Raw genomic sequence first — 23,357 nt, 5'->3', positions numbered from 1 at the left:
CTCCTGCTGCTGCTGCTGCTGGCTGTCCAGCAGCAGACTGAAGGTGGCTGCTGCTGTGCGCAGGTATATAAAGGCTCAGAGCCTATTATGACACGCGCAGCCAGCGTTCCATTGCCACATTCCGTCTACTGCAGGCGGGATACCTGGATGGCTGAATGTCACTGAGAAGCTCACAGAGACCGCCATAAGCAACAGTTTAAAAGAATGCCACAGACTAATCAACCAAACTTTTTGGGTTGGTTTCTCTTTTATAGTCTGCAGGCATTAAATGAAAGAAGTCAGTGTTCCAGCAGAGGGAGACAACGTTTCAGAAAAGGCATTGTAGCAAACCAAAAAAGAAATTTTAAGCGCAGCAGAGTAACCAGCTCACATACCTGTTAGCTCAGGTGAGTTTAAAAGGCTGCTGTTGATAACAAGGGCATTTGCTAAATAGATGGTGTGTGTGCAACAATATACTGAAAGGTCAATTATATTGTGCAGCTTATCTCACCACCTGTAGTTATTTAGGTGAAAGCTCCAAAATGCTTGCCTAATATGTCTGTTTATCCAAAAGGAAGTATAGAGGGAGAGCTAGATAGATAGCATTGCATTACATTACATTACATGGCAATGCAATGCACAGTTGCTGAAGTTGAACCAAAATGAGCTTGTCATCTGGCTTCTGCAACTTTTAACATGAAAAATCCAATGAGGAGAAGAAAAGCAAAGCCAAAGAGTCCATCCCAAAATCCGACAAACAAGCAAAATGAACAAAAAGCATTGAATTCAATTCTTTCTGATTTTAGAAACTGCATTAAAGAAGGGGTGCACCGGTCCTGGAGATACTGCAATACCAGGTCAATGCGTGGAGTGGACAGAGCAAGCTCTTTTTCCATCTCCCTGTTCTAAAAATCCATTTAATATATGGTCCCCAGATAGGGGACGTATCAGATATTAAACTGATAAGAACAGATACTACACTTGATCTTAGCCAAAAGGCCGAGAAGCGATAACCAGAATTGGTTTCCGACTACGGTGCCACCCAAGGATTCTGAAAAGTCCATTTGTGGAGATGGCCACCTGGACTCCCGTTAAGAAGACATGCTGTCAACCTCTAGATCCCTCACATGCCTGCACTTTTCGGCTTGCTGCTGCTGCAATCCACGCGTTTTAGATCTGCATAACTCCACCTCTTTTAGCACAGTACCCTCAACCCCCGGCTGTTCCCACCCGCCTCAACACCGTTGGAAGGGAGGAGAACCAATTAAGGCGGGGGGGGGGGGGGGTGGAACGAGCAGCTGTCTACCCTTAGCAGGAGGGTTGCTGATTAATTACCTCTCCTGCTGCTGCTGCTGCTGGCTGTCCAGCAGCAGACTGAAGGTGGCTGCTGCTGTGCGCAGGTATATAAAGGCTCAGAGCCTATTATGACACGCGCAGCCAGCGTTCCATTGCCACATTCCGTCTACTGCAGGCGGGATACCTGGATGGCTGAATGTCACTGAGAAGCTCACAGAGACCGCCATAAGCAACAGTTTAAAAGAATGCCACAGACTAATCAACCAAACTTTTTGGGTTGGTTTCTCTTTTATAGTCTGCAGGCATTAAATGAAAGAAGTCAGTGTTCCAGCAGAGGGAGACAACGTTTCAGAAAAGGCATTGTAGCAAACCAAAAAAGAAATTTTAAGCGCAGCAGAGTAACCAGCTCACATACCTGTTAGCTCAGGTGAGTTTAAAAGGCTGCTGTTGATAACAAGGGCATTTGCTAAATAGATGGTGTGTGTGCAACAATATACTGAAAGGTCAATTATATTGTGCAGCTTATCTCACCACCTGTAGTTATTTAGGTGAAAGCTCCAAAATGCTTGCCTAATATGTCTGTTTATCCAAAAGGAAGTATAGAGGGAGAGCTAGATAGATAGCATTGCATTACATTACATTACATGGCAATGCAATGCACAGTTGCTGAAGTTGAACCAAAATGAGCTTGTCATCTGGCTTCTGCAACTTTTAACATGAAAAATCCAATGAGGAGAAGAAAAGCAAAGCCAAAGAGTCCATCCCAAAATCCGACAAACAAGCAAAATGAACAAAAAGCATTGAATTCAATTCTTTCTGATTTTAGAAACTGCATTAAAGAAGGGGTGCACCGGTCCTGGAGATACTGCAATACCAGGTCAATGCGTGGAGTGGACAGAGCAAGCTCTTTTTCCATCTCCCTGTTCTAAAAATCCATTTAATATATGGTCCCCAGATAGGGGACGTATCAGATATTAAACTGATAAGAACAGATACTACACTTGATCTTAGCCAAAAGGCCGAGAAGCGATAACCAGAATTGGTTTCCGACTACGGTGCCACCCAAGGATTCTGAAAAGTCCATTTGTGGAGATGGCCACCTGGACTCCCGTTAAGAAGACATGCTGTCAACCTCTAGATCCCTCACATGCCTGCACTTTTCGGCTTGCTGCTGCTGCAATCCACGCGTTTTAGATCTGCATAACTCCACCTCTTTTAGCACAGTACCCTCAACCCCCGGCTGTTCCCACCTGACTCAACACCGTTGGAAGGGAGGAGAACCAATTAAGGCGGGGGGGGGGTGGAACGAGCAGCTGTCTACCCTTAGCAGGAGGGTTGCTGATTAATTACCTCTCCTGCTGCTGCTGCTGCTGGCTGTCCAGCAGCAGACTGAAGGTGGCTGCTGCTGTGCGCAGGTATATAAAGGCTCAGAGCCTATTATGACACGCGCAGCCAGCGTTCCATTGCCACATTCCGTCTACTGCAGGCGGGATACCTGGATGGCTGAATGTCACTGAGAAGCTCACAGAGACCGCCATAAGCAACAGTTTAAAAGAATGCCACAGACTAATCAACCAAACTTTTTGGGTTGGTTTCTCTTTTATAGTCTGCAGGCATTAAATGAAAGAAGTCAGTGTTCCAGCAGAGGGAGACAACGTTTCAGAAAAGGCATTGTAGCAAACCAAAAAAGAAATTTTAAGCGCAGCAGAGTAACCAGCTCACATACCTGTTAGCTCAGGTGAGTTTAAAAGGCTGCTGTTGATAACAAGGGCATTTGCTAAATAGATGGTGTGTGTGCAACAATATACTGAAAGGTCAATTATATTGTGCAGCTTATCTCACCACCTGTAGTTATTTAGGTGAAAGCTCCAAAATGCTTGCCTAATATGTCTGTTTATCCAAAAGGAAGTATAGAGGGAGAGCTAGATAGATAGCATTGCATTACATTACATTACATGGCAATGCAATGCACAGTTGCTGAAGTTGAACCAAAATGAGCTTGTCATCTGGCTTCTGCAACTTTTAACATGAAAAATCCAATGAGGAGAAGAAAAGCAAAGCCAAAGAGTCCATCCCAAAATCCGACAAACAAGCAAAATGAACAAAAAGCATTGAATTCAATTCTTTCTGATTTTAGAAACTGCATTAAAGAAGGGGTGCACCGGTCCTGGAGATACTGCAATACCAGGTCAATGCGTGGAGTGGACAGAGCAAGCTCTTTTTCCATCTCCCTGTTCTAAAAATCCATTTAATATATGGTCCCCAGATAGGGGACGTATCAGATATTAAACTGATAAGAACAGATACTACACTTGATCTTAGCCAAAAGGCCGAGAAGCGATAACCAGAATTGGTTTCCGACTACGGTGCCACCCAACGATTCTGAAAAGTCCATTTGTGGAGATGGCCACCTGGACTCCCGTTAAGAAGACATGCTGTCAACCTCTAGATCCCTCACATGCCTGCACTTTTCGGCTTGCTGCTGCTGCAATCCACGCGTTTTAGATCTGCATAACTCCACCTCTTTTAGCACAGTACCCTCAACCCCCGGCTGTTCCCACCCGCCTCAACACCGTTGGAAGGGAGGAGAACCAATTAAGGCGGGGGGGGGGGTGGAACGAGCAGCTGTCTACCCTTAGCAGGAGGGTTGCTGATTAATTACCTCTCCTGCTGCTGCTGCTGCTGCTGCTGGCTGTCCAGCAGCAGACTGAAGGTGGCTGCTGCTGTGCGCAGGTATATAAAGGCTCAGAGCCTATTATGACACGCGCAGCCAGCGTTCCATTGCCACATTCCGTCTACTGCAGGCGGGATACCTGGATGGCTGAATGTCACTGAGAAGCTCACAGAGACAGCCATAAGCAACAGTTTAAAAGAATGCCACAGACTAATCAACCAAACTTTTTGGGTTGGTTTCTCTTTTATAGTCTGCAGGCATTAAATGAAAGAAGTCAGTGTTCCAGCAGAGGGAGACAACGTTTCAGAAAAGGCATTGTAGCAAACCAAAAAAGAAATTTTAAGCGCAGCAGAGTAACCAGCTCACATACCTGTTAGCTCAGGTGAGTTTAAAAGGCTGCTGTTGATAACAAGGGCATTTGCTAAATAGATGGTGTGTGTGCAACAATATACTGAAAGGTCAATTATATTGTGCAGCTTATCTCACCACCTGTAGTTATTTAGGTGAAAGCTCCAAAATGCTTGCCTAATATGTCTGTTTATCCAAAAGGAAGTATAGAGGGAGAGCTAGATAGATAGCATTGCATTACATTACATTACATGGCAATGCAATGCACAGTTGCTGAAGTTGAACCAAAATGAGCTTGTCATCTGGCTTCTGCAACTTTTAACATGAAAAATCCAATGAGGAGAAGAAAAGCAAAGCCAAAGAGTCCATCCCAAAATCCGACAAACAAGCAAAATGAACAAAAAGCATTGAATTCAATTCTTTCTGATTTTAGAAACTGCATTAAAGAAGGGGTGCACCGGTCCTGGAGATACTGCAATACCAGGTCAATGCGTGGAGTGGACAGAGCAAGCTCTTTTTCCATCTCCCTGTTCTAAAAATCCATTTAATATATGGTCCCCAGATAGGGGACGTATCAGATATTAAACTGATAAGAACAGATACTACACTTGATCTTAGCCAAAAGGCCGAGAAGCGATAACCAGAATTGGTTTCCGACTACGGTGCCACCCAAGGATTCTGAAAAGTCCATTTGTGGAGATGGCCACCTGGACTCCCGTTAAGAAGACATGCTGTCAACCTCTAGATCCCTCACATGCCTGCACTTTTCGGCTTGCTGCTGCTGCAATCCACGCGTTTTAGATCTGCATAACTCCACCTCTTTTAGCACAGTACCCTCAACCCCCGGCTGTTCCCACCCGCCTCAACACCGTTGGAAGGGAGGAGAACCAATTAAGGCGGGGGGGGGGGTGGAACGAGCAGCTGTCTACCCTTAGCAGGAGGGTTGCTGATTAATTACCTCTCCTGCTGCTGCTGCTGCTGCTGGCTGTCCAGCAGCAGACTGAAGGTGGCTGCTGCTGTGCGCAGGTATATAAAGGCTCAGAGCCTATTATGACACGCGCAGCCAGCGTTCCATTGCCACATTCCGTCTACTGCAGGCGGGATACCTGGATGGCTGAGTGTCACTGAGAAGCTCACAGAGACAGCCATAAGCAACAGTTTAAAAGAATGCCACAGACTAATCAACCAAACTTTTTGGGTTGGTTTCTCTTTTATAGTCTGCAGGCATTAAATGAAAGAAGTCAGTGTTCCAGCAGAGGGAGACAACGTTTCAGAAAAGGCATTGTAGCAAACCAAAAAAGAAATTTTAAGCGCAGCAGAGTAACCAGCTCACATACCTGTTAGCTCAGGTGAGTTTAAAAGGCTGCTGTTGATAACAAGGGCATTTGCTAAATAGATGGTGTGTGTGCAACAATATACTGAAAGGTCAATTATATTGTGCAGCTTATCTCACCACCTGTAGTTATTTAGGTGAAAGCTCCAAAATGCTTGCCTAATATGTCTGTTTATCCAAAAGGAAGTATAGAGGGAGAGCTAGATAGATAGCATTGCATTACATTACATTACATGGCAATGCAATGCACAGTTGCTGAAGTTGAACCAAAATGAGCTTGTCATCTGGCTTCTGCAACTTTTAACATGAAAAATCCAATGAGGAGAAGAAAAGCAAAGCCAAAGAGTCCATCCCAAAATCCGACAAACAAGCAAAATGAACAAAAAGCATTGAATTCAATTCTTTCTGATTTTAGAAACTGCATTAAAGAAGGGGTGCACCGGTCCTGGAGATACTGCAATACCAGGTCAATGCGTGGAGTGGACAGAGCAAGCTCTTTTTCCATCTCCCTGTTCTAAAAATCCATTTAATATATGGTCCCCAGATAGGGGACGTATCAGATATTAAACTGATAAGAACAGATACTACACTTGATCTTAGCCAAAAGGCCGAGAAGCGATAACCAGAATTGGTTTCCGACTACGGTGCCACCCAAGGATTCTGAAAAGTCCATTTGTGGAGATGGCCACCTGGACTCCCGTTAAGAAGATATGCTGTCAACCTCTAGATCCCTCACATGCCTGCACTTTTCGGCTTGCTGCTGCTGCAATCCACGCGTTTTAGATCTGCATAACTCCACCTCTTTTAGCACAGTACCCTCAACCCCCGGCTGTTCCCACCCGCCTCAACACCGTTGGAAGGGAGGAGAACCAATTAAGGCGGGGGGGGGGTGGAACGAGCAGCTGTCTACCCTTAGCAGGAGGGTTGCTGATTAATTACCTCTCCTGCTGCTGCTGCTGCTGCTGGCTGTCCAGCAGCAGACTGAAGGTGGCTGCTGCTGTGCGCAGGTATATAAAGGCTCAGAGCCTATTATGACACGCGCAGCCAGCGTTCCATTGCCACATTCCGTCTACTGCAGGCGGGATACCTGGATGGCTGAATGTCACTGAGAAGCTCACAGAGACAGCCATAAGCAACAGTTTAAAAGAATGCCACAGACTAATCAACCAAACTTTTTGGGTTGGTTTCTCTTTTATAGTCTGCAGGCATTAAATGAAAGAAGTCAGTGTTCCAGCAGAGGGAGACAACGTTTCAGAAAAGGCATTGTAGCAAACCAAAAAAGAAATTTTAAGCGCAGCAGAGTAACCAGCTCACATACCTGTTAGCTCAGGTGAGTTTAAAAGGCTGCTGTTGATAACAAGGGCATTTGCTAAATAGATGGTGTGTGTGCAACAATATACTGAAAGGTCAATTATATTGTGCAGCTTATCTCACCACCTGTAGTTATTTAGGTGAAAGCTCCAAAATGCTTGCCTAATATGTCTGTTTATCCAAAAGGAAGTATAGAGGGAGAGCTAGATAGATAGCATTGCATTACATTATATTACATGGCAATGCAATGCACAGTTGCTGAAGTTGAACCAAAATGAGCTTGTCATCTGGCTTCTGCAACTTTTAACATGAAAAATCCAATGAGGAGAAGAAAAGCAAAGCCAAAGAGTCCATCCCAAAATCCGACAAACAAGCAAAATGAACAAAAAGCATTGAATTCAATTCTTTCTGATTTTAGAAACTGCATTAAAGAAGGGGTGCACCGGTCCTGGAGATACTGCAATACCAGGTCAATGCGTGGAGTGGACAGAGCAAGCTCTTTTTCCATCTCCCTGTTCTAAAAATCCATTTAATATATGGTCCCCAGATAGGGGACGTATCAGATATTAAACTGATAAGAACAGATACTACACTTGATCTTAGCCAAAAGGCCGAGAAGCGATAACCAGAATTGGCTTCCGACTACGGTGCCACCCAAGGATTCTGAAAAGTCCATTTGTGGAGATGGCCACCTGGACTCCCGTTAAGAAGACATGCTGTCAACCTCTAGATCCCTCACATGCCTGCACTTTTCGGCTTGCTGCTGCTGCAATCCACGCGTTTTAGATCTGCAGAACTCCACCTCTTTTAGCACAGTACCCTCAACCCCCGGCTGTTCCCACCCGCCTCAACACCGTTGGAAGGGAGGAGAACCAATTAAGGCGGGGGGGGGGGTGGAACGAGCAGCTGTCTACCCTTAGCAGGAGGGTTGCTGATTAATTACCTCTCCTGCTGCTGCTGCTGCTGGCTGTCCAGCAGCAGACTGAAGGTGGCTGCTGCTGTGCGCAGGTATATAAAGGCTCAGAGCCTATTATGACACGCGCAGCCAGCGTTCCATTGCCACATTCCGTCTACTGCAGGCGGGATACCTGGATGGCTGAATGTCACTGAGAAGCTCACAGAGACCGCCATAAGCAACAGTTTAAAAGAATGCCACAGACTAATCAACCAAACTTTTTGGGTTGGTTTCTCTTTTATAGTCTGCAGGCATTAAATGAAAGAAGTCAGTGTTCCAGCAGAGGGAGACAACGTTTCAGAAAAGGCATTGTAGCAAACCAAAAAAGAAATTTTAAGCGCAGCAGAGTAACCAGCTCACATACCTGTTAGCTCAGGTGAGTTTAAAAGGCTGCTGTTGATAACAAGGGCATTTGCTAAATAGATGGTGTGTGTGCAACAATATACTGAAAGGTCAATTATATTGTGCAGCTTATCTCACCACCTGTAGTTATTTAGGTGAAAGCTCCAAAATGCTTGCCTAATATGTCTGTTTATCCAAAAGGAAGTATAGAGGGAGAGCTAGATAGATAGCATTGCATTACATTACATTACATGGCAATGCAATGCACAGTTGCTGAAGTTGAACCAAAATGAGCTTGTCATCTGGCTTCTGCAACTTTTAACATGAAAAATCCAATGAGGAGAAGAAAAGCAAAGCCAAAGAGTCCATCCCAAAATCCGACAAACAAGCAAAATGAACAAAAAGCATTGAATTCAATTCTTTCTGATTTTAGAAACTGCATTAAAGAAGGGGTGCACCGGTCCTGGAGATACTGCAATACCAGGTCAATGCGTGGAGTGGACAGAGCAAGCTCTTTTTCCATCTCCCTGTTCTAAAAATCCATTTAATATATGGTCCCCAGATAGGGGACATATCAGATATTAAACTGATAAGAACAGATTTTTTTTACCGAAAGCCCGAATTCGTGTACAAAACCCGAGTGCGCTTAAAAAAGTGACAAGTGCCACAAAAAAAGTGCACTAGGATGCTGGTCTTCTTGAAACCCTCTCCAAAAGGAGAAGGGTCCCCCAAACCATTCCCCGTCCCTCCGAGCCAAAAGGCCACAGCGAGGAACAGGGACAAAAAGCCACCTCCAGCCGAAGCCAGAGGCGACCCAATCTTACCCCCAGCACCTGCCCGAGTTCTCACCCGGGCAAGGCACTGGGGGCCAAAGACTGTGCTCCCCTCCCGGAAGAGGGGAGCCAACAACGCTCTCCTCCCGAAAGAGGATAGCCAGGGGGGTTCAGGGGGGAGCGGAACCTGATGGCCACACACTCCCCCCCTAGACCTGCCAAGAGAGGAACCCGTAAGGGAACCGCATCCCGACAAAATCCTAGTAGGACGTGACACACGTGAATAAGTGGACACACAGTGACAAAGAAATTAAATAAATAGTGAAGGTTTCACAGTATAATACTGCCCGGACCTTCGACCGGGAATTGAAAAATTCCCCATCCTAAGGCCAGAAGGCCCGGAATAAGGGTGTGTGCGAAGAAAGAAAATTTGAAGTGCTTGTGCAAATGTGCCATAAACTCAAGTGGGGTTCCCAATCCCAGTGAGTTAAGGCACCCCAGGGTCACCACTCCTGGGGCACTTCACACTTCGGGCTTTCGATCTTCCCCGGCCCAATGGCGTCGATCCTGGGGGGCCATGCTTTCCACCAGATGACTATATTAGCCACCTGGCGTACTAACAAGCGCCTAAACCCCAGTGTGCATAATGTATCAATCTACTAGGGCGGCCAACATCCAAAACCGCCTTTTCGAAAGATACTACACTTGATCTTAGCCAAAAGGCCGAGAAGCGATAACCAGAATTGGTTTCCGACTACGGTGCCACCCAAGGATTCTGAAAAGTCCATTTGTGGAGATGGCCACCTGGACTCCCGTTAAGAAGACATGCTGTCAACCTCTAGATCCCTCACATGCCTGCACTTTTCGGCTTGCTGCTGCTGCAATCCACGCGTTTTAGATCTGCATAACTCCACCTCTTTTAGCACAGTACCCTCAACCCCCGGCTGTTCCCACCCGCCTCAACACCGTTGGAAGGGAGGAGAACCAATTAAGGCGGGGGGGGGGTGGAACGAGCAGCTGTCTACCCTTAGCAGGAGGGTTGCTGATTAATTACCTCTCCTGCTGCTGCTGCTGCTGGCTGTCCAGCAGCAGACTGAAGGTGGCTGCTGCTGTGCGCAGGTATATAAAGGCTCAGAGCCTATTATGACACGCGCAGCCAGCGTTCCATTGCCACATTCCGTCTACGGCAGGCGGGATACCTGGATGGCTGAATGTCACTGAGAAGCTCACAGAGACCGCCATAAGCAACAGTTTAAAAGAATGCCACAGACTAATCAACCAAACTTTTTGCGTTGGTTTCTCTTTTATAGTCTGCAGGCATTAAATGAAAGAAGTCAGTGTTCCAGCAGAGGGAGACAACGTTTCAGAAAAGGCATTGTAGCAAACCAAAAAAGAAATTTTAAGCGCAGCAGAGTAACCAGCTCACATACCTGTTAGCTCAGGTGAGTTTAAAAGGCTGCTGTTGATAACAAGGGCATTTGCTAAATAGATGGTGTGTGTGCAACAATATACTGAAAGGTCAATTATATTGTGCAGCTTATCTCACCACCTGTAGTTATTTAGGTGAAAGCTCCAAAATGCTTGCCTAATATGTCTGTTTATCCAAAAGGAAGTATAGAGGGAGAGCTAGATAGATAGCATTGCATTACATTACATTACATGGCAATGCAATGCACAGTTGCTGAAGTTGAACCAAAATGAGCTTGTCATCTGGCTTCTGCAACTTTTAACATGAAAAATCCAATGAGGAGAAGAAAAGCAAAGCCAAAGAGTCCATCCCAAAATCCGACAAACAAGCAAAATGAACAAAAAGCATTGAATTCAATTCTTTCTGATTTTAGAAACTGCATTAAAGAAGGGGTGCACCGGTCCTGGAGATACTGCAATACCAGGTCAATGCGTGGAGTGGACAGAGCAAGCTCTTTTTCAATCTCCCTGTTCTAAAAATCCATTTAATATATGGTCCCCAGATAGGGGACGTATCAGATATTAAACTGATAAGAACAGATACTACACTTGATCTTAGCCAAAAGGCCGAGAAGCGATAACCAGAATTGGTTTCCGACTACGGTGCCACCCAAGGATTCTGAAAAGTCCATTTGTGGAGATGGCCACCTGGACTCCCGTTAAGAAGACATGCTGTCAACCTCTAGATCCCTCACATGCCTGCACTTTTCGGCTTGCTGCTGCTGCAATCCACGTGTTTTAGATCTGCATAACTCCACCTCTTTTAGCACAGTACCCTCAACCCCCGGCTGTTCCCACCCGCCTCAACACCGTTGGAAGGGAGGAGAACCAATTAAGGCGGGGGGGGGGGGTGGAACGAGCAGCTGTCTACCCTTAGCAGGAGGGTTGCTGATTAATTACCTCTCCTGCTGCTGCTGCTGCTGGCTGTCCAGCAGCAGACTGAAGGTGGCTGCTGCTGTGCGCAGGTATATAAAGGCTCAGAGCCTATTATGACACGCGCAGCCAGCGTTCCATTGCCACATTCCGTCTACTGCAGGCGGGATACCTGGATGGCTGAATGTCACTGAGAAGCTCACAGAGACCGCCATAAGCAACAGTTTAAAAGAATGCCACAGACTAATCAACCAAACTTTTTGGGTTGGTTTCTCTTTTATAGTCTGCAGGCATTAAATGAAAGAAGTCAGTGTTCCAGCAGAGGGAGACAACGTTTCAGAAAAGGCATTGTAGCAAACCAAAAAAGAAATTTTAAGCGCAGCAGAGTAACCAGCTCACATACCTGTTAGCTCAGGTGAGTTTAAAAGGCTGCTGTTGATAACAAGGGCATTTGCTAAATAGATGGTGTGTGTGCAACAATATACTGAAAGGTCAATTATATTGTGCAGCTTATCTCACCACCTGTAGTTATTTAGGTGAAAGCTCCAAAATGCTTGCCTAATATGTCTGTTTATCCAAAAGGAAGTATAGAGGGAGAGCTAGATAGATAGCATTGCATTACATTACATTACATGGCAATGCAATGCACAGTTGCTGAAGTTGAACCAAAATGAGCTTGTCATCTGGCTTCTGCAACTTTTAACATGAAAAATCCAATGAGGAGAAGAAAAGCAAAGCCAAAGAGTCCATCCCAAAATCCGACAAACAAGCAAAATGAACAAAAAGCATTGAATTCAATTCTTTCTGATTTTAGAAACTGCATTAAAGAAGGGGTGCACCGGTCCTGGAGATACTGCAATACCAGGTCAATGCGTGGAGTGGACAGAGCAAGCTCTTTTTCCATCTCTCTGTTCTAAAAATCCATTTAATATATGGTCCCCAGATAGGGGACGTATCAGATATTAAACTGATAAGAACAGATACTACACTTGATCTTAGCCAAAAGGCCGAGAAGCGATAACCAGAATTGGTTTCCGACTACGGTGCCACCCAAGGATTCTGAAAAGTCCATTTGTGGAGATGGCCACCTGGACTCCCGTTAAGAAGACATGCTGTCAACCTCTAGATCCCTCACATGCCTGCACTTTTCGGCTTGCTGCTGCTGCAATCCACGCGTTTTAGATCTGCATAACTCCACCTCTTTTAGCACAGTACCCTCAACCCCCGGCTGTTCCCACCCGCCTCAACACCGTTGGAAGGGAGGAGAACCAATTAAGGCGGGGGGGGGGTGGAACGAGCAGCTGTCTACCCTTAGCAGGAGGGTTGCTGATTAATTACCTCTCCTGCTGCTGCTGCTGCTGGCTGTCCAGCAGCAGACTGAAGGTGGCTGCTGCTGTGCGCAGGTATATAAAGGCTCAGAGCCTATTATGACACGCGCAGCCAGCGTTCCATTGCCACATTCCGTCTACTGCAGGCGGGATACCTGGATGGCTGAATGTCACTGAGAAGCTCACAGAGACCGCCATAAGCAACAGTTTAAAAGAATGCCACAGACTAATCAACCAAACTTTTTGGGTTGGTTTCTCTTTTATAGTCTGCAGGCATTAAATGAAAGAAGTCAGTGTTCCAGCAGAGGGAGACAACGTTTCAGAAAAGGCATTGTAGCAAACCAAAAAAGAAATTTTAAGCGCAGCAGAGTAACCAGCTCACATACCTGTTAGCTCAGGTGAGTTTAAAAGGCTGCTGTTGATAACAAGGGCATTTGCTAAATAGATGGTGTGTGTGCAACAATATACTGAAAGGTCAATTATATTGTGCAGCTTATCTCACCACCTGTAGTTATTTAGGTGAAAGCTCCAAAATGCTTGCCTAATATGTCTGTTTATCCAAAAGGAAGTATAGAGGGAGAGCTAGATAGATAGCATTGCATTACATTACATTACATGGCAATGCAATGCACAGTTGCTGAAGTTGAACCAAAATGAGCTTGTCATCTGGCTTCTGCAACTTTTAACATGAAAAATCCAATGAGGAGAAGAAAAGCAAAGCCAAAGAGTCCATCCCAAAATCCGACAAACAAGCAAAATGAACAAAAAGCATTGAATTCAATTCTTTCTGATTTTAGAAACTGCATTAAAGAAGGGGTGCACCGGTCCTGGAGATACTGCAATACCAGGTCAATGCGTGGAGTGGACAGAGCAAGCTCTTTTTCCATCTCCCTGCTGCTGTGCGCAGGTATATAAAGGCTCAGAGCCTATTATGACACGCGCAGCCAGCGTTCCATTGCCACATTCCGTCTACTGCAGGCGGGATACCTGGATGGCTGAATGTCACTGAGAAGCTCACAGAGACCGCCATAAGCAACAGTTTAAAAGAATGCCACAGACTAATCAACCAAACTTTTTGGGTTGGTTTCTCTTTTATAGTCTGCAGGCATTAAATGAAAGAAGTCAGTGTTCCAGCAGAGGGAGACAACGTTTCAGAAAAGGCATTGTAGCAAACCAAAAAAGAAATTTTAAGCGCAGCAGAGTAACCAGCTCACATACCTGTTAGCTCAGGTGAGTTTAAAAGGCTGCTGTTGATAACAAGGGCATTTGCTAAATAGATGGTGTGTGTGCAACAATATACTGAAAGGTCAATTATATTGTGCAGCTTATCTCACCACCTGTAGTTATTTAGGTGAAAGCTCCAAAATGCTTGCCTAATATGTCTGTTTATCCAAAAGGAAGTATAGAGGGAGAGCTAGATAGATAGCATTGCATTACATTACATTACATGGCAATGCAATGCACAGTTGCTGAAGTTGAACCAAAATGAGCTTGTCATCTGGCTTCTGCAACTTTTAACATGAAAAATCCAATGAGGAGAAGAAAAGCAAAGCCAAAGAGTCCATCCCAAAATCCGACAAACAAGCAAAATGAACAAAAAGCATTGAATTCAATTCTTTCTGATTTTAGAAACTGCATTAAAGAAGGGGTGCACCGGTCCTGGAGATACTGCAATACCAGGTCAATGCGTGGAGTGGACAGAGCAAGCTCTTTTTCCATCTCCCTGTTCTAAAAATCCATTTAATATATGGTCCCCAGATAGGGGACGTATCAGATATTAAACTGATAAGAACAGATACTACACTTGATCTTAGCCAAAAGGCCGAGAAGCGATAACCAGAATTGGTTTCCGACTACGGTGCCACCCAAGGATTCTGAAAAGTCCATTTGTGGAGATGGCCACCTGGACTCCCGTTAAGAAGACATGCTGTCAACCTCTAGATCCCTCACATGCCTGCACTTTTCGGCTTGCTGCTGCTGCAATCCACGCGTTTTAGATCTGCATAACTCCACCTCTTTTAGCACAGTACCCTCAACCCCCGGCTGTTCCCACCCGCCTCAACACCGTTGGAAGGGAGGAGAACCAATTAAGGCGGGGGGGGGGTGGAACGAGCAGCTGTCTACCCTTAGCAGGAGGGTTGCTGATTAATTACCTCTCCTGCTGCTGCTGCTGCTGGCTGTCCAGCAGCAGACTGAAGGTGGCTGCTGCTGTGCGCAGGTATATAAAGGCTCAGAGCCTATTATGACACGCGCAGCCAGCGTTCCATTGCCACATTCCGTCTACTGCAGGCGGGATACCTGGATGGCTGAATGTCACTGAGAAGCTCACAGAGACCGCCATAAGCAACAGTTTAAAAGAATGCCACAGACTAATCAACCAAACTTTTTGGGTTGGTTTCTCTTTTATAGTCTGCAGGCATTAAATGAAAGAAGTCAGTGTTCCAGCAGAGGGAGACAACGTTTCAGAAAAGGCATTGTAGCAAACCAAAAAAGAAATTTTAAGCGCAGCAGAGTAACCAGCTCACATACCTGTTAGCTCAGGTGAGTTTAAAAGGCTGCTGTTGATAACAAGGGCATTTGCTAAATAGATGGTGTGTGTGCAACAATATACTGAAAGGTCAATTATATTGTGCAGCTTATCTCACCACCTGTAGTTATTTAGGTGAAAGCTCCAAAATGCTTGCCTAATATGTCTGTTTATCCAAAAGGAAGTATAGAGGGAGAGCTAGATAGATAGCATTGCATTACATTACATTACATGGCAATGCAATGCACAGTTGCTGAAGTTGAACCAAAATGAGCTTGTCATCTGGCTTCTGCAACTTTTAACATGAAAAATCCAATGAGGAGAAGAAAAGCAAAGCCAAAGAGTCCATCCCAAAATCCGACAAACAAGCAAAATGAACAAAAAGCATTGAATTCAATTCTTTCTGATTTTAGAAACTGCATTAAAGAAGGGGTGCACCGGTCCTGGAGATACTGCAATACCAGGTCAATGCGTGGAGTGGACAGAGCAAGCTCTTTTTCCATCTCCCTGTTCTAAAAATCCATTTAATATATGGTCCCCAGATAGGGGACGTATCAGATATTAAACTGATAAGAACAGATACTACACTTGATCTTAGCCAAAAGGCCGAGAAGCGATAACCAGAATTGGTTTCCGACTACGGTGCCACCCAAGGATTCTGAAAAGTCCATTTGTGGAGATGGCCACCTGGACTCCCGTTAAGAAGACATGCTGTCAACCTCTAGATCCCTCACATGCCTGCACTTTTCGGCTTGCTGCTGCTGCAATCCACGCGTTTTAGATCTGCATAACTCCACCTCTTTTAGCACAGTACCCTCAACCCCCGGCTGTTCCCACCCGCCTCAACACCGTTGGAAGGGAGGAGAACCAATTAAGGCGGGGGGGGGGGTGGAACGAGCAGCTGTCTACCCTTAGCAGGAGGGTTGCTGATTAATTACCTCTCCTGCTGCTGCTGCTGCTGGCTGTCCAGCAGCAGACTGAAGGTGGCTGCTGCTGTGCGCAGGTATATAAAGGCTCAGAGCCTATTATGACACGCGCAGCCAGCGTTCCATTGCCACATTCCGTCTACTGCAGGCGGGATACCTGGATGGCTGAATGTCACTGAGAAGCTCACAGAGACCGCCATAAGCAACAGTTTAAAAGAATGCCACAGACTAATCAACCAAACTTTTTGGGTTGGTTTCTCTTTTATAGTCTGCAGGCATTAAATGAAAGAAGTCAGTGTTCCAGCAGAGGGAGACAACGTTTCAGAAAAGGCATTGTAGCAAACCAAAAAAGAAATTTTAAGCGCAGCAGAGTAACCAGCTCACATACCTGTTAGCTCAGGTGAGTTTAAAAGGCTGCTGTTGATAACAAGGGCATTTGCTAAATAGATGGTGTGTGTGCAACAATATACTGAAAGGTCAATTATATTGTGCAGCTTATCTCACCACCTGTAGTTATTTAGGTGAAAGCTCCAAAATGCTTGCCTAATATGTCTGTTTATCCAAAAGGAAGTATAGAGGGAGAGCTAGATAGATAGCATTGCATTACATTACATTACATGGCAATGCAATGCACAGTTGCTGAAGTTGAACCAAAATGAGCTTGTCATCTGGCTTATGCAACTTTTAACATGAAAAATCCAATGAGGAGAAGAAAAGCAAAGCCAAAGAGTCCATCCCAAAATCCGACAAACAAGCAAAATGAACAAAAAGCATTGAATTCAATTCTTTCTGATTTTAGAAACTGCATTAAAGAAGGGGTGCACCGGTCCTGGAGATACTGCAATACCAGGTCAATGCGTGGAGTGGACAGAGCAAGCTCTTTTTCCATCTCCCTGTTCTAAAAATCCATTTAATATATGGTCCCCAGATAGGGGACGTATCAGATATTAAACTGATAAGAACAGATACTACACTTGATCTTAGCCAAAAGGCCGAGAAGCGATAACCAGAATTGGTTTCCGACTACGGTGCCACCCAAGGATTCTGAAAAGTCCATTTGTGGAGATGGCCACCTGGACTCCCGTTAAGAAGACATGCTGTCAACCTCTAGATCCCTCACATGCCTGCACTTTTCGGCTTGCTGCTGCTGCAATCCACGCGTTTTAGATCTGCATAACTCCACCTCTTTTAGCACAGTACCCTCAACCCCCGGCTGTTCCCACCCGCCTCAACACCGTTGGAAGGGAGGAGAACCAATTAAGGCGGGGGGGGGGGGTGGAACGAGCAGCTGTCTACCCTTAGCAGGAGGGTTGCTGATTAATTACCTCTCCTGCTGCTGCTGCTGCTGGCTGTCCAGCAGCAGACTGAAGGTGGCTGCTGCTGTGCGCAGGTATATAAAGGCTCAGAGCCTATTATGACACGCGCAGCCAGCGTTCCATTGCCACATTCCGTCTACTGCAGGCGGGATACCTGGATGGCTGAATGTCACTGAGAAGCTCACAGAGACCGCCATAAGCAACAGTTTAAAAGAATGCCACAGACTAATCAACCAAACTTTTTGGGTTGGTTTCTCTTTTATAGTCTGCAGGCATTAAATGAAAGAAGTCAGTGTTCCAGCAGAGGGAGACAACGTTTCAGAAAAGGCATTGTAGCAAACCAAAAAAGAAATTTTAAGCGCAGCAGAGTAACCAGCTCACATACCTGTTAGCTCAGGTGAGTTTAAAAGGCTGCTGTTGATAACAAGGGCATTTGCTAAATAGATGGTGTGTGTGCAACAATATACTGAAAGGTCAATTATATTGTGCAGCTTATCTCACCACCTGTAGTTATTTAGGTGAAAGCTCCAAAATGCTTGCCTAATATGTCTGTTTATCCAAAAGGAAGTATAGAGGGAGAGCTAGATAGATAGCATTGCATTACATTACATTACATGGCAATGCAATGCACAGTTGCTGAAGTTGAACCAAAATGAGCTTGTCATCTGGCTTCTGCAACTTTTAACATGAAAAATCCAATGAGGAGAAGAAAAGCAAAGCCAAAGAGTCCATCCCAAAATCCGACAAACAAGCAAAATGAACAAAAAGCATTGAATTCAATTCTTTCTGATTTTAGAAACTGCATTAAAGAAGGGGTGCACCGGTCCTGGAGATACTGCAATACCAGGTCAATGCGTGGAGTGGACAGAGCAAGCTCTTTTTCCATCTCCCTGTTCTAAAAATCCATTTAATATATGGTCCCCAGATAGGGGACGTATCAGATATTAAACTGATAAGAACAGATACTACACTTGATCTTAGCCAAAAGGCCGAGAAGCGATAACCAGAATTGGTTTCCGACTACGGTGCCACCCAAGGATTCTGAAAAGTCCATTTGTGGAGATGGCCACCTGGACTCCCGTTAAGAAGACATGCTGTCAACCTCTAGATCCCTCACATGCCTGCACTTTTCGGCTTGCTGCTGCTGCAATCCACGCGTTTTAGATCTGCATAACTCCACCTCTTTTAGCACAGTACCCTCAACCCCCGGCTGTTCCCACCCGCCTCAACACCGTTGGAAGGGAGGAGAACCAATTAAGGCGGGGGGGGGGTGGAACGAGCAGCTGTCTACCCTTAGCAGGAGGGTTGCTGATTAATTACCTCTCCTGCTGCTGCTGCTGCTGGCTGTCCAGCAGCAGACTGAAGGTGGCTGCTGCTGTGCGCAGGTATATAAAGGCTCAGAGCCTATTATGACACGCGCAGCCAGCGTTCCATTGCCACATTCCGTCTACTGCAGGCGGGATACCTGGATGGCTGAATGTCACTGAGAAGCTCACAGAGACCGCCATAAGCAACAGTTTAAAAGAATGCCACAGACTAATCAACCAAACTTTTTGGGTTGGTTTCTCTTTTATAGTCTGCAGGCATTAAATGAAAGAAGTCAGTGTTCCAGCAGAGGGAGACAACGTTTCAGAAAAGGCATTGTAGCAAACCAAAAAAGAAATTTTAAGCGCAGCAGAGTAACCAGCTCACATACCTGTTAGCTCAGGTGAGTTTAAAAGGCTGCTGTTGATAACAAGGGCATTTGCTAAATAGATGGTGTGTGTGCAACAATATACTGAAAGGTCAATTATATTGTGCAGCTTATCTCACCACCTGTAGTTATTTAGGTGAAAGCTCCAAAATGCTTGCCTAATATGTCTGTTTATCCAAAAGGAAGTATAGAGGGAGAGCTAGATAGATAGCATTGCATTACATTACATTACATGGCAATGCAATGCACAGTTGCTGAAGTTGAACCAAAATGAGCTTGTCATCTGGCTTCTGCAACTTTTAACATGAAAAATCCAATGAGGAGAAGAAAAGCAAAGCCAAAGAGTCCATCCCAAAATCCGACAAACAAGCAAAATGAACAAAAAGCATTGAATTCAATTCTTTCTGATTTTAGAAACTGCATTAAAGAAGGGGTGCACCGGTCCTGGAGATACTGCAATACCAGGTCAATGCGTGGAGTGGACAGAGCAAGCTCTTTTTCCATCTCCCTGTTCTAAAAATCCATTTAATATATGGTCCCCAGATAGGGGACGTATCAGATATTAAACTGATAAGAACAGATACTACACTTGATCTTAGCCAAAAGGCCGAGAAGCGATAACCAGAATTGGTTTCCGACTACGGTGCCACCCAAGGATTCTGAAAAGTCCATTTGTGGAGATGGCCACCTGGACTCCCGTTAAGAAGACATGCTGTCAACCTCTAGATCCCTCACATGCCTGCACTTTTCGGCTTGCTGCTGCTGCAATCCACGCGTTTTAGATCTGCATAACTCCACCTCTTTTAGCACAGTACCCTCAACCCCCGGCTGTTCCCACCCGCCTCAACACCGTTGGAAGGGAGGAGAACCAATTAAGGCGGGGGGGGGGGTGGAACGAGCAGCTGTCTACCCTTAGCAGGAGGGTTGCTGATTAATTACCTCTCCTGCTGCTGCTGCTGGCTGTCCAGCAGCAGACTGAAGGTGGCTGCTGCTGTGCGCAGGTATATAAAGGCTCAGAGCCTATTATGACACGCGCAGCCAGCGTTCCATTGCCACATTCCGTCTACTGCAGGCGGGATACCTGGATGGCTGAATGTCACTGAGAAGCTCACAGAGACCGCCATAAGCAACAGTTTAAAAGAATGCCACAGACTAATCAACCAAACTTTTTGGGTTGGTTTCTCTTTTATAGTCTGCAGGCATTAAATGAAAGAAGTCAGTGTTCCAGCAGAGGGAGACAACGTTTCAGAAAAGGCATTGTAGCAAACCAAAAAAGAAATTTTAAGCGCAGCAGAGTAACCAGCTCACATACCTGTTAGCTCAGGTGAGTTTAAAAGGCTGCTGTTGATAACAAGGGCATTTGCTAAATAGATGGTGTGTGTGCAACAATATACTGAAAGGTCAATTATATTGTGCAGCTTATCTCACCACCTGTAGTTATTTAGGTGAAAGCTCCAAAATGCTTGCCTAATATGTCTGTTTATCCAAAAGGAAGTATAGAGGGAGAGCTAGATAGATAGCATTGCATTACATTACATTACATGGCAATGCAATGCACAGTTGCTGAAGTTGAACCAAAATGAGCTTGTCATCTGGCTTCTGCAACTTTTAACATGAAAAATCCAATGAGGAGAAGAAAAGCAAAGCCAAAGAGTCCATCCCAAAATCCGACAAACAAGCAAAATGAACAAAAAGCATTGAATTCAATTCTTTCTGATTTTAGAAACTGCATTAAAGAAGGGGTGCACCGGTCCTGGAGATACTGCAACACCAGGTCAATGCGTGGAGTGGACAGAGCAAGCTCTTTTTCCATCTCCCTGTTCTAAAAATCCATTTAATATATGGTCCCCAGATAGGGGACGTATCAGATATTAAACTGATAAGAACAGATACTACACTTGATCTTAGCCAAAAGGCCGAGAAGCGATAACCAGAATTGGTTTCCGACTACGGTGCCACCCAAGGATTCTGAAAAGTCCATTTGTGGAGATGGCCACCTGGACTCCCGTTAAGAAGACATGCTGTCAACCTCTAGATCCCTCACATGCCTGCACTTTTCGGCTTGCTGCTGCTGCAATCCACGCGTTTTAGATCTGCATAACTCCACCTCTTTTAGCACAGTACCCTCAACCCCCGGCTGTTCCCACCCGCCTCAACACCGTTGGAAGGGAGGAGAACCAATTAAGGCGGGGGGGGGGTGGAACGAGCAGCTGTCTACCCTTAGCAGGAGGGTTGCTGATTAATTACCTCTCCTGCTGCTGCTGCTGCTGGCTGTCCAGCAGCAGACTGAAGGTGGCTGCTGCTGTGCGCAGGTATATAAAGGCTCAGAGCCTATTATGACACGCGCAGCCAGCGTTCCATTGCCACATTCCGTCTACTGCAGGCGGGATACCTGGATGGCTGAATGTCACTGAGAAGCTCACAGAGACCGCCATAAGCAACAGTTTAAAAGAATGCCACAGACTAATCAACCAAACTTTTTGGGTTGGTTTCTCTTTTATAGTCTGCAGGCATTAAATGAAAGAAGTCAGTGTTCCAGCAGAGGGAGACAACGTTTCAGAAAAGGCATTGTAGCAAACCAAAAAAGAAATTTTAAGCGCAGCAGAGTAACCAGCTCACATACCTGTTAGCTCAGGTGAGTTTAAAAGGCTGCTGTTGATAACAAGGGCATTTGCTAAATAGATGGTGTGTGTGCAACAATATACTGAAAGGTCAATTATATTGTGCAGCTTATCTCACCACCTGTAGTTATTTAGGTGAAAGCTCCAAAATGCTTGCCTAATATGTCTGTTTATCCAAAAGGAAGTATAGAGGGAGAGCTAGATAGATAGCATTGCATTACATTACATTACATGGCAATGCAATGCACAGTTGCTGAAGTTGAACCAAAATGAGCTTGTCATCTGGCTTCTGCAACTTTTAACATGAAAAATCCAATGAGGAGAAGAAAAGCAAAGCCAAAGAGTCCATCCCAAAATCCGACAAACAAGCAAAATGAACAAAAAGCATTGAATTCAATTCTTTCTGATTTTAGAAACTGCATTAAAGAAGGGGTGCACCGGTCCTGGAGATACTGCAATACCAGGTCAATGCGTGGAGTGGACAGAGCAAGCTCTTTTTCCATCTCCCTGTTCTAAAAATCCATTTAATATATGGTCCCCAGATAGGGGACGTATCAGATATTAAACTGATAAGAACAGATACTACACTTGATCTTAGCCAAAAGGCCGAGAAGCGATAACCAGAATTGGTTTCCGACTACGGTGCCACCCAAGGATTCTGAAAAGTCCATTTGTGGAGATGGCCACCTGGACTCCCGTTAAGAAGACATGCTGTCAACCTCTAGATCCCTCACATGCCTGCACTTTTCGGCTTGCTGCTGCTGCAATCCACGCGTTTTAGATCTGCATAACTCCACCTCTTTTAGCACAGTACCCTCAACCCCCGGCTGTTCCCACCCGCCTCAACACCGTTGGAAGGGAGGAGAACCAATTAAGGCGGGGGGGGGGGTGGAACGAGCAGCTGTCTACCCTTAGCAGGAGGGTTGCTGATTAATTACCTCTCCTGCTGCTGCTGCTGGCTGTCCAGCAGCAGACTGAAGGTGGCTGCTGCTGTGCGCAGGTATATAAAGGCTCAGAGCCTATTATGACACGCGCAGCCAGCGTTCCATTGCCACATTCCGTCTACTGCAGGCGGGATACCTGGATGGCTGAATGTCACTGAGAAGCTCACAGAGACCGCCATAAGCAACAGTTTAAAAGAATGCCACAGACTAATCAACCAAACTTTTTGGGTTGGTTTCTCTTTTATAGTCTGCAGGCATTAAATGAAAGAAGTCAGTGTTCCAGCAGAGGGAGACAACGTTTCAGAAAAGGCATTGTAGCAAACCAAAAAAGAAATTTTAAGCGCAGCAGAGTAACCAGCTCACATACCTGTTAGCTCAGGTGAGTTTAAAAGGCTGCTGTTGATAACAAGGGCATTTGCTAAATAGATGGTGTGTGTGCAACAATATACTGAAAGGTCAATTATATTGTGCAGCTTATCTCACCACCTGTAGTTATTTAGGTGAAAGCTCCAAAATGCTTGCCTAATATGTCTGTTTATCCAAAAGGAAGTATAGAGGGAGAGCTAGATAGATAGCATTGCATTACATTACATTACATGGCAATGCAATGCACAGTTGCTGAAGTTGAACCAAAATGAGCTTGTCATCTGG

General features: G+C 45.3%; 15 non-coding genes and 2 pseudogenes across 15 annotated transcripts; all 17 read right to left on the bottom strand.

Moving 5' to 3' along the window:
* Positions 1-799: 799 nt before the first annotated feature.
* Positions 800-990, bottom strand: LOC141221700 (U2 spliceosomal RNA). The gene has a single exon (XR_012289662.1). It is a non-coding gene; the product is annotated as a U2 spliceosomal RNA (small nuclear RNA).
* Positions 991-2,115: 1,125 nt separating this feature from the next.
* LOC141221699 (U2 spliceosomal RNA) lies at positions 2,116-2,306 on the bottom strand. The gene has a single exon (XR_012289661.1). It is a non-coding gene; the product is annotated as a U2 spliceosomal RNA (small nuclear RNA).
* Positions 2,307-3,426: 1,120 nt separating this feature from the next.
* LOC141221698 (U2 spliceosomal RNA) lies at positions 3,427-3,617 on the bottom strand. Its single transcript, XR_012289660.1, has one exon. It is a non-coding gene; the product is annotated as a U2 spliceosomal RNA (small nuclear RNA).
* Positions 3,618-4,744: 1,127 nt separating this feature from the next.
* On the bottom strand, positions 4,745-4,935 carry LOC141221697 (U2 spliceosomal RNA). Its single transcript, XR_012289659.1, has one exon. It is a non-coding gene; the product is annotated as a U2 spliceosomal RNA (small nuclear RNA).
* Positions 4,936-6,059: 1,124 nt separating this feature from the next.
* On the bottom strand, positions 6,060-6,250 carry LOC141221696 (U2 spliceosomal RNA). Its single transcript, XR_012289658.1, has one exon. It is a non-coding gene; the product is annotated as a U2 spliceosomal RNA (small nuclear RNA).
* Positions 6,251-7,373: 1,123 nt separating this feature from the next.
* Positions 7,374-7,564, bottom strand: LOC141221695 (U2 spliceosomal RNA). The gene has a single exon (XR_012289657.1). It is a non-coding gene; the product is annotated as a U2 spliceosomal RNA (small nuclear RNA).
* A 1,121-nt stretch (positions 7,565-8,685) lies between these two features.
* On the bottom strand, positions 8,686-8,865 carry LOC141221752 (U2 spliceosomal RNA; annotated as a pseudogene).
* Positions 8,866-9,654: 789 nt separating this feature from the next.
* LOC141221770 (U2 spliceosomal RNA) lies at positions 9,655-9,746 on the bottom strand (annotated as a pseudogene).
* Positions 9,747-10,866: 1,120 nt separating this feature from the next.
* On the bottom strand, positions 10,867-11,057 carry LOC141221735 (U2 spliceosomal RNA). The gene has a single exon (XR_012289696.1). It is a non-coding gene; the product is annotated as a U2 spliceosomal RNA (small nuclear RNA).
* Positions 11,058-12,179: 1,122 nt separating this feature from the next.
* LOC141221739 (U2 spliceosomal RNA) lies at positions 12,180-12,370 on the bottom strand. The gene has a single exon (XR_012289700.1). It is a non-coding gene; the product is annotated as a U2 spliceosomal RNA (small nuclear RNA).
* A 1,952-nt stretch (positions 12,371-14,322) lies between these two features.
* LOC141221694 (U2 spliceosomal RNA) lies at positions 14,323-14,513 on the bottom strand. Its single transcript, XR_012289656.1, has one exon. It is a non-coding gene; the product is annotated as a U2 spliceosomal RNA (small nuclear RNA).
* Positions 14,514-15,633: 1,120 nt separating this feature from the next.
* Positions 15,634-15,824, bottom strand: LOC141221693 (U2 spliceosomal RNA). The gene has a single exon (XR_012289655.1). It is a non-coding gene; the product is annotated as a U2 spliceosomal RNA (small nuclear RNA).
* Positions 15,825-16,945: 1,121 nt separating this feature from the next.
* LOC141221691 (U2 spliceosomal RNA) lies at positions 16,946-17,136 on the bottom strand. Its single transcript, XR_012289653.1, has one exon. It is a non-coding gene; the product is annotated as a U2 spliceosomal RNA (small nuclear RNA).
* A 1,122-nt stretch (positions 17,137-18,258) lies between these two features.
* On the bottom strand, positions 18,259-18,449 carry LOC141221690 (U2 spliceosomal RNA). The gene has a single exon (XR_012289652.1). It is a non-coding gene; the product is annotated as a U2 spliceosomal RNA (small nuclear RNA).
* A 1,120-nt stretch (positions 18,450-19,569) lies between these two features.
* Positions 19,570-19,760, bottom strand: LOC141221689 (U2 spliceosomal RNA). The gene has a single exon (XR_012289651.1). It is a non-coding gene; the product is annotated as a U2 spliceosomal RNA (small nuclear RNA).
* A 1,118-nt stretch (positions 19,761-20,878) lies between these two features.
* LOC141221728 (U2 spliceosomal RNA) lies at positions 20,879-21,069 on the bottom strand. Its single transcript, XR_012289689.1, has one exon. It is a non-coding gene; the product is annotated as a U2 spliceosomal RNA (small nuclear RNA).
* Positions 21,070-22,189: 1,120 nt separating this feature from the next.
* On the bottom strand, positions 22,190-22,380 carry LOC141221688 (U2 spliceosomal RNA). The gene has a single exon (XR_012289650.1). It is a non-coding gene; the product is annotated as a U2 spliceosomal RNA (small nuclear RNA).
* Positions 22,381-23,357: the final 977 nt, after the last annotated feature.

The sequence above is a fragment of the Phyllobates terribilis genome, unplaced genomic scaffold (genome assembly GCF_046119375.1).
Source record: "Phyllobates terribilis strain yellow unplaced genomic scaffold, ASM4611937v1 Scaffold_334__1_contigs__length_2070977, whole genome shotgun sequence".
NCBI classification, from domain to species: Eukaryota; Metazoa; Chordata; class Amphibia; order Anura; family Dendrobatidae; genus Phyllobates; species Phyllobates terribilis.
The sequence above is the reverse complement of the archived record's forward strand: the minus strand, read 5'-3'. Positions and strand labels throughout refer to the sequence as shown.